Genomic DNA, 7,995 nt, shown 5'->3' on the forward strand with positions numbered 1-7,995 from the left:
AGTAATCTCCTACGCCTCTCGTCAACTCAAGGTGCACGAAAAGAACTATACAACTCACGATCTAGAGTTAGGCGCCATAATCTTTGCACTTAAGATATGGAGGCACTATCTCTATGGAGTAAGATATATTGTGTACACTGATCATAAAAGCTTAAAGCACATCTTTGATCAAAAAGAGCTTAATGTGCGCCAACGACGCTGGATGGAAACTCTCAACCACAATGACTGTGAGATCGTTTATCACGAAGGTAAAGCCAACGTTGTGGCAGACGCCTTGAGTCGTAAAGAGCACGAAAAGCCAAAAAGAGTCCGAGCGTTAAGGCTAGAACTTCAAATCGATCATATTGACCAAATTAAATTTGTTCAAACTCAAGCGATCAATGAAAACAAGATCTCCGATGAAAAACGTAATGGCATCATTGACTCGTTAGTCAAAGGTAACGATGGTATCCTTAGAATGGGAAACCGGATTGGGTACCAATCGTTGGGGACTTGCGAGAAAAGATTATGAATGAAACCCGTAAGTCCAAGTACATGATGCACCCCGGTAGTAACAAAATGTATTAAAACCTCAAGCCAAACTACTAGTGGAATGGGATGAAAAAGGACATCGCTTCGCATGTTGCGAAATGCTTAACTTGTTTAAAAGTCAAGGATGAACACCAAAAGCATTCGGGACTGCTTCAGCAACCCGAACTTCCTGTATGGAAGTGGGAGTTAATAACCATGGATTTCATAACCAAACTCCCGAAAAAGACTCGACAACATAATGCTATTTGGGTGATTGTGGATCGATTAACAAAGCCTGCACACTTTATGCCCATCAATGAGTCGTATTCAATGGATAAATTAGCACGTATCTATGTGAACAACATCGTTGCTTTGCACGGAGTACCGCTATCTATAATCTCTGATTGAGACAGTCGTTTTACGTCTCACTTTTGGAAAAGCTTTCAACAAGCCTTAGGCACCAAGTTAAACCTTAGCATTGCCTATCATCCACAAACTGATGGGCAAAGCGAAAGGACGATTCAAACGTTGGAAGATATGCTCCGTGCATTTGTGATAGACTTAGGTGGAACTTGGGACGACCACTTGCCCCTAATGGAATTCTCGTATAATAATAGTTATCACACGAGCATTCAAGACGCACCATTTGAGGCGTTATATGGTCGAAAATGTAGAACGCCTGTGTGTTGGTCTGAAACCAGAGATAATCAATTTTCTGGACCAAAATAGTCCAAGAAACCACCGACAAAGTTCTTCAAATCCGAGAACGACTTAAGACGGCGCGTGATCACTAAAAGAGTTACGCCGATGTCCGTCGTAAGCCGTTGGAGTTCAATGTTGGTGACAAAGTTCTTTTGAAAGTCTCGCCTTGGAAAGGTGGCGTTCGCTTCGGCAAGAAAGAAAAGCTAAGTCCTCGATTCGTTGGACCCTTCGAGGTACTCGAACGTATCGGCACTATTGCATATCGTATGCGAATGCCCGAAGAAATGCAAGGGATACACGACGGATTCCATGTTTCGAATCTTCGTAAATGTTTAGCCGATGAATCTCTTTCGATGCCATTAAGAGATGTAGAAATTAACGAGAACTTAAAGTTCATTGAAAGACCAGTTCAAATAGAAGATTCAAAAACTAAGAAATTAAAAAAACGAACATTGTAAATCGTGAATGTAAAATGGGATTTTCGAAGAGGACCCGAGTACACATGGGAACTCGAGTACGAAATGAGAAAGAAATACCCCCACTTATTCTATTAAGCAATCTCGAGGACGAGATTAATTTCAAGGTGGGAGGATGTAACATCATGAAAATTCCGAGCCAAAAATGTCAAGAATAAAAGTCAAGGAACCAAAACTGTCAATTTCCAAACTTCAAAGGCTAAAATGAAAATTCTAGTTTACCTGATCCATCGCGATACGCGATGGATCAGAATAGACACCAATCGCGTACACGATAAGGTTGTCTAACAGGTTGTGACACGTGTGCCACGTGGCACACGGTGGCATTATGTGTCGCCACGTGATACCACGTGGCAGGTCTAGGTGCTGACTGGCCAAGCCAACATCACGCAACGCAACAGGCTAGGCAAGGAACCCATCGCGTACCGCGATGGGATCCAAAATTATGTCTATAAATAGCAGGTCCGGGCTTTCATTTCCACATACCACAAATCAGCTCTCTCTCACTCTAAAACCTCTCTCTAAACCTCGAAGTTCGTGCCCTCGATCCACCTCGATAAGCGTGCCCAATTCCCCGATTTCCATGCCATACTTTGATATTCATACCACTCCACGACGATATTCCAAACAAGAAGGTGGAGCTGTTTCGACGTCCCGACGATCATTTAGAAGTGTGTGCCGTGAAGTGTTGGTGTCTCGATTTTCGTGCTCAAGTGAAGTATTGATCAAGGAGAAGTTGAAAAGAGCAAAGGGAGTCGAACTGCTGCTCAATTCCCTAAAGTTATTATAAGCCAACCAAGGTAGGCGCATAATGCCCGACTAAAATAATAATAAAATATTATAAAGGTTTAATACCTAAGTCAAGATTATACTCAATACCTCGAGAAGTAAAAGATATATATAAGAAAAGAAAGAAAGCGAAAAGAAATAGATATATTTATATATGTGTGTTATATTCTTTGTTATAGATATTATTTAATTATAATGAGTATACTTAAATAATAAAGAATGGAATACGTTTCTTAAAGAAGAAGAAACGTAGGATTTTATAAATAAACTAAAGGTTTATAAATTATTATTAAAACTAAAGGTTTTAAAGTAAAAGAGATTTTGAACTAAAGGTTCATCGAGGTAAAGTTTATAAAACTAAGACTAAAGGTCTTAAGCCGGATTGTATATCCGACTAATGAAAAGTTATACTCGTACTATAGGTGCGAGATAGCAAGGGAAAGACCCACGGACGGTGTTGGAAACCGATCCCACTCAAAAGGTGAATACACCCCACTTTTACAAACTTGATTTCAAACGAGTCAACTTGAGTATGTGAAAAACTTTACGTGAGACTAAGTGTCTCTAAAAACATTGTAAATATGAGTATAAGCCTAGCCCTCAGGCTGTAGTATACGTTTGTCTGGATCCTTACATATGTGGTTAAATGCGGTGGGCACATGGCACCACGCTTGGTCACGACCTCTAGCCACGATGGGCCGGATCTAACTTACGTTCGAGTGAGACTGACCATGTGTATATTTATGGTACCAAAGTTATGTCGAAACGCTGCGTTGTTTTGCTGAGGTGACCTAGTGTAGAGACTCGAGTATATAATGATATTGTTTTAACTTGATTATTCCTAAGCCAAGATGGGTCGATACTTATGATATAATGCAATATATATATGTTTCCCGTGTTTATTTTATTTAATATTTTAATTGTTTGTGTTCGTTTTTAGTCAAGATTTGTATACTACTAACGTTTTTGTGTGTCGTAGGTTCCGGGATTTAATCATGATTAAAAAGGGCGAAAAACGAGCTAAAACGAGCCGAAACGGAGATCCAGAACCCGTCAGAAAGGAGCCAGAACAAAGAACCGGTCAGACCGGTCCGGTCTGACCAGGCCCCATAAAAAAGCACGTCGCGCTGCGCGAAGGGGGGAGGCTAAACCCGCCCTCGCGGCGCCTAGGCAACACTGGGCTAGATTAATTTCGTTTTTGCTTAATGTCGGGCCTTGTTTTGAGTATTTAAACACCTTTAACTTAAACCTGACATAACCTGGAAGACCTAGCCGATTTTGGAGAGTTCTTGGAGCTATTTTACGAGTCTTGTGGTGATTTTGGAGGCGAGAGGACATCCGGTGAAGAGCTACACGTTCACGTTCGGGTTTACGGGTTTTATCATCTTCGATTCCCCGTTCTCTATATTTTCACCATGTTTTCGTTATTATTCGTTTTGTTTGATTTAGAATTTATGATGCTAGGCTAAATTCCATAGACTACCTAGGTCGTGATGAACCTTAGTTCGGTTTGATTTTATTTGAATTTCGTGTCGTTATGGATTTTATGTTCTAAGTAAACGGTTGAGTTTGATTTAATTAATGTGTATGATTGATTGGTTTTGTTTCCTTGAATTTGTTGTTTCACATTTCCCTTGTTGATTGTTTCATTGGATAGGGTTTTGTTAGCTCATTTACTGTGTGTTCTTGACTAGTTTGTGATTAATATGCATTAAAATCATAGAAACAATAAAATCAATTAAACAGATAAAAGTGAGCTGCTAGTCTAAAAAGCTGTAAAGTGATAGGCTATTAATAGATCTTTGCTTGTCGGGATTGCTAGATTTAGTTCTTCGTAAAGAGTCCGTCTAAATTTAATTGTCAGCTTAGTCTGTTAAATTAATTGGGTTTGCTTTGCTATCTTTTGAATTCCGTGCTGTAAGGTAGGTTTTCGTCATAAAAGATACTTAGACATAAGCGATTAAATAATGGTAAGGAAGTTTAATATAAAACTGGTGAGTCTTAAAACTTGTTAGAAATCCATAGGCGTCTTCTTGAAGTTCAAGGGTCATGTTCGGTTTTTCTGTCAAGGGTCTATTTTATGATCCCGGTTCCATAACTTGCGTTTTTCCATTTAAATTAATAACCGCAACTTTAGGGATTCTGGCCTGGGTAGTTATTTTCATTATCTAAATTAATCCAAGCATTCTAATTGTTTATTAGATAAATTAAATTAGGTTAAGTTTAATTAATTAATTAAGTTTAAGTAATGATTATGTTTTATTATTATTATAATAATTAGGTTTAGAGTTTATTATTATATTATTTGTTTTATTAGTACTTAATTAAAGTAATCGTTAGTTATTTATTATTAGAGTTTTAATTAATTAGTATTAAATTCCCCCTCAAATATTATTAATAAATAGTCGTGTCTTGTAGTCGAGTCTAATTTGCTAGTTTCATAATTTAAAGAGTCTCGTGGGTTCGATATCCGGACTTAATTAGATGTACTAGAGTCGACCGGTTCACTTGCCAGTTAGTAGTTTAAGTTGAGTTTAAGGGTCTAGAGTATTACTTAGTGTCTAGATTAGTATAATTTTAGTTAATAATTAATTGACTACTTTTAGCACATCAAGTTTTTGGTGCCGTTGCCGGGAACTCTTGACGATTGCGTTATTAGTTTTGATTACACTAACTTGCTATATACGTGCTATATGTGTTTGTTTTTTTTGTTTTGAGTCGTAGGAGTCTATTTGTCCGTGTCTTTTATTTCTTTTGAGTCGTAAATATGTGTGAGATTTGTGGCGGACCACATTTTATACTTATATGTCCACAATATGTGGGGTGTTTGGCACATCATTATGCTAACCCTTCTGTGCAGCCGGTGCAAAATTTTTCACAGGGACCTTTTCCGTATTATTTTGATAATTCGTATTAGCAACCTCAGCAAAACCAGGAGTAGTGTTATGATCAATTTTCTAAAAGCCTTTCTGATGAGGATGTAGCTGCTATAGATAGAATAGAAAAGATTTTGGTCCAATACATGGCTACAAATACCCAAAAGATGTTCGTTGAGCATGATACCATCTTCAAAAATCACCAGGATATTATTACAGATCTCCAACGTGAAGTAGAAGAAATTTCTAGGACACTGGATGAAGAAGATGAAATGGAGAGGTTGAGATCCTTGGAATATGTTGAGCAGTCAGATGAGGAGATCACTCAAGTAACAGAGACAAAAATGGATGTTGAAGTCCCACCTCCAGTTTCACATGCTATTATTGATTTTTGGAGTGACTCCGATGATGAGATAAACGAAGAAGAGTAGGCTTCTTATAAGATGTCGCTAATGAAGAAAGAAGAGATAGAGGATGAAGTGGATTTGGTAGATTCACTTGAGTTGTTGTTTGGTGTTGAGGATATGGTTAAGGTTGATAATAAGCTTAACGAGGAAGATGAATTCCTGAATCTGGAGTTGGATGGATTGTCGGATTATGACGGGGGAGACACATTGGACGTTAATGAGGATGTTGCGTTTTTCGAGTCCCTACTTGTAGAGGACAGTGTAGATGAGGATGTGGTGTTAGAGGAAGAACACTATTGCCGGACCGTGGACTGTGTTTTGAATGCTTAACGGGAATTAAAACCACGGGAGAAGGTCGATGATGAGGATGATAGGTTACCTGAAAACCGAAGTTGCGTTTACTTTAGAAGATGATTTACGGGAGTGAAAAAGCCATTAAATGTCAAACACGACCACTCTTCTAGATACTTACAACGCATTCGGCTCTTGCCAGGTAAGTTTAAATATAGGTGGTCTGACCCGTTACTAATTTTTAATTCTAATTTAAAATTTTGCGTTTCCATCATTGATATATTACTGTTTGATAAATTCCGGGTGGAACTAAACGGGTTAGATAGGGTCCAGATCAAGGAGAAACCTCCTGATTAAGTTCAAGTGTGGGGAGGTTTCGCAGAGTTTGTATAAGTCATCGAGTCGCTAACGTAATTTTTGTAGTTCGTCTTTGTTTTGTGTTTTTATGTTTTGTGAGTTGAAGTTTGTATGAGCTAGAGAGACAATCCCCAAGGAAGAGTATATTGAAAAAGACAAGTGTGGGGATGGAGTAGCAGTGGAGCCGTATACTTTATGTTTATTTATTTGCTCTTGATTATTCATGTCTTATATATTGGTTGGGTAGATGTGACACACTTTAATTGCTTATTATCTATCACTTTGATAAGATACATTTTTTAGATATGTTTGTTTTGTTTTGCCGCTTCCGTTCGTGTGAGAGAGAAGGAGTTACCATTTGCTGAGCACGTTCGTAGTTGGAGGGCATTCATGGAAGAAGATTTTGGCATTATATTTCATTCACATATTACTAGCTAAGTCTTTTCCATTATCTAGCTTATTAACTTTTTGCTTTTGCTTTTGTTTTTAATTTTAGATTTTTAGTTTTTTTTGCAGTCCAACTTTATGTTTAATTTTATTTTTATTTTAAGTCATCCTTATCCTTGCATTGATGACAATGCATAATTTAAGTGTGGGGATAGGATATTTGAGTCGTAGTTTAATTTTGCTTTAAATTAAAAAAAAATTGAAAAAAAAACTTGAAAAAATGTTTTAAAAATGTCCCTTGAATCTATTTTTTTTTGCGTTAAAGTGGGAGATGATGATATTTACCGGAAATTGGTTTTTCAAACTACTAATAATATGAGATAAATAAAAGAAAGCGCACTTGACTTGGGATGTGTTGGTAGGCTCAGCCTTGAAAATGAAAGGGCAATTTGATAAAATGGGTCGGAAATCTCTTGTGGGTAAAGCGTTTTGTCCGTATAAGATAAGTAATGAAAGGTCGGGCCATACTCAAGCCTCAATTCTTGGTATGAAAAGTGGAAATATTATAAAGTTTGAAAAGTTTAAAAAATTGAATACGTTATCATATGATGCTTGGGTAGGTTTAACGTTAGAGTATGCCGTGTAGCCTGTGATATAAATCTTAAACTGCTAGCTTTAGTGTTTTACATATCATTGGCGTATGGTTTTATAACCTTAAATCTTGTATTGATGGGATGCCCCGGGTCCGGAGACCATGGGTCTGTATGCCGACTATTCATCTGGGTATTCACAATTTCAAATGGGGTTGTGAATATTTAAAATAAAAGCTAAAAAAGAGCAAACCCGCAGTTTCTGCCACTTAAGTCTTTAAACATGATCACAAAAAGTACAAAAGTACAAATGCATTACAGACTTGATCATCCACGCTGTTAGTCATGTGGGTTCCCCTTGCACGCGTCTCATTACTATTAAGAAACGGACCACAAGGGACACGGCACATGTAAGCCCTACAGATGTAATTTTGCATACTCACCTATGGTAATGGTTCGGTGTATTGCTTGATAACGGGGGTATGTCATGTTGTGGGGAAAACTAGCTATAAAATAATTGAACTATAATCATATCTAATGGCTACTTGGTAGACTTTGATGCTTAAGCTTAGGTGGATAAACAATACCCTTGATCGTCTTAACTATTCAT

This window comes from Bidens hawaiensis, unplaced genomic scaffold (assembly GCF_021521415.1).
Source record: "Bidens hawaiensis isolate Kalapana, Puna unplaced genomic scaffold, B.hawaiensis_p1.1 tig00023837_1, whole genome shotgun sequence".
NCBI lineage: Eukaryota > Viridiplantae > Streptophyta > Magnoliopsida > Asterales > Asteraceae > Bidens > Bidens hawaiensis.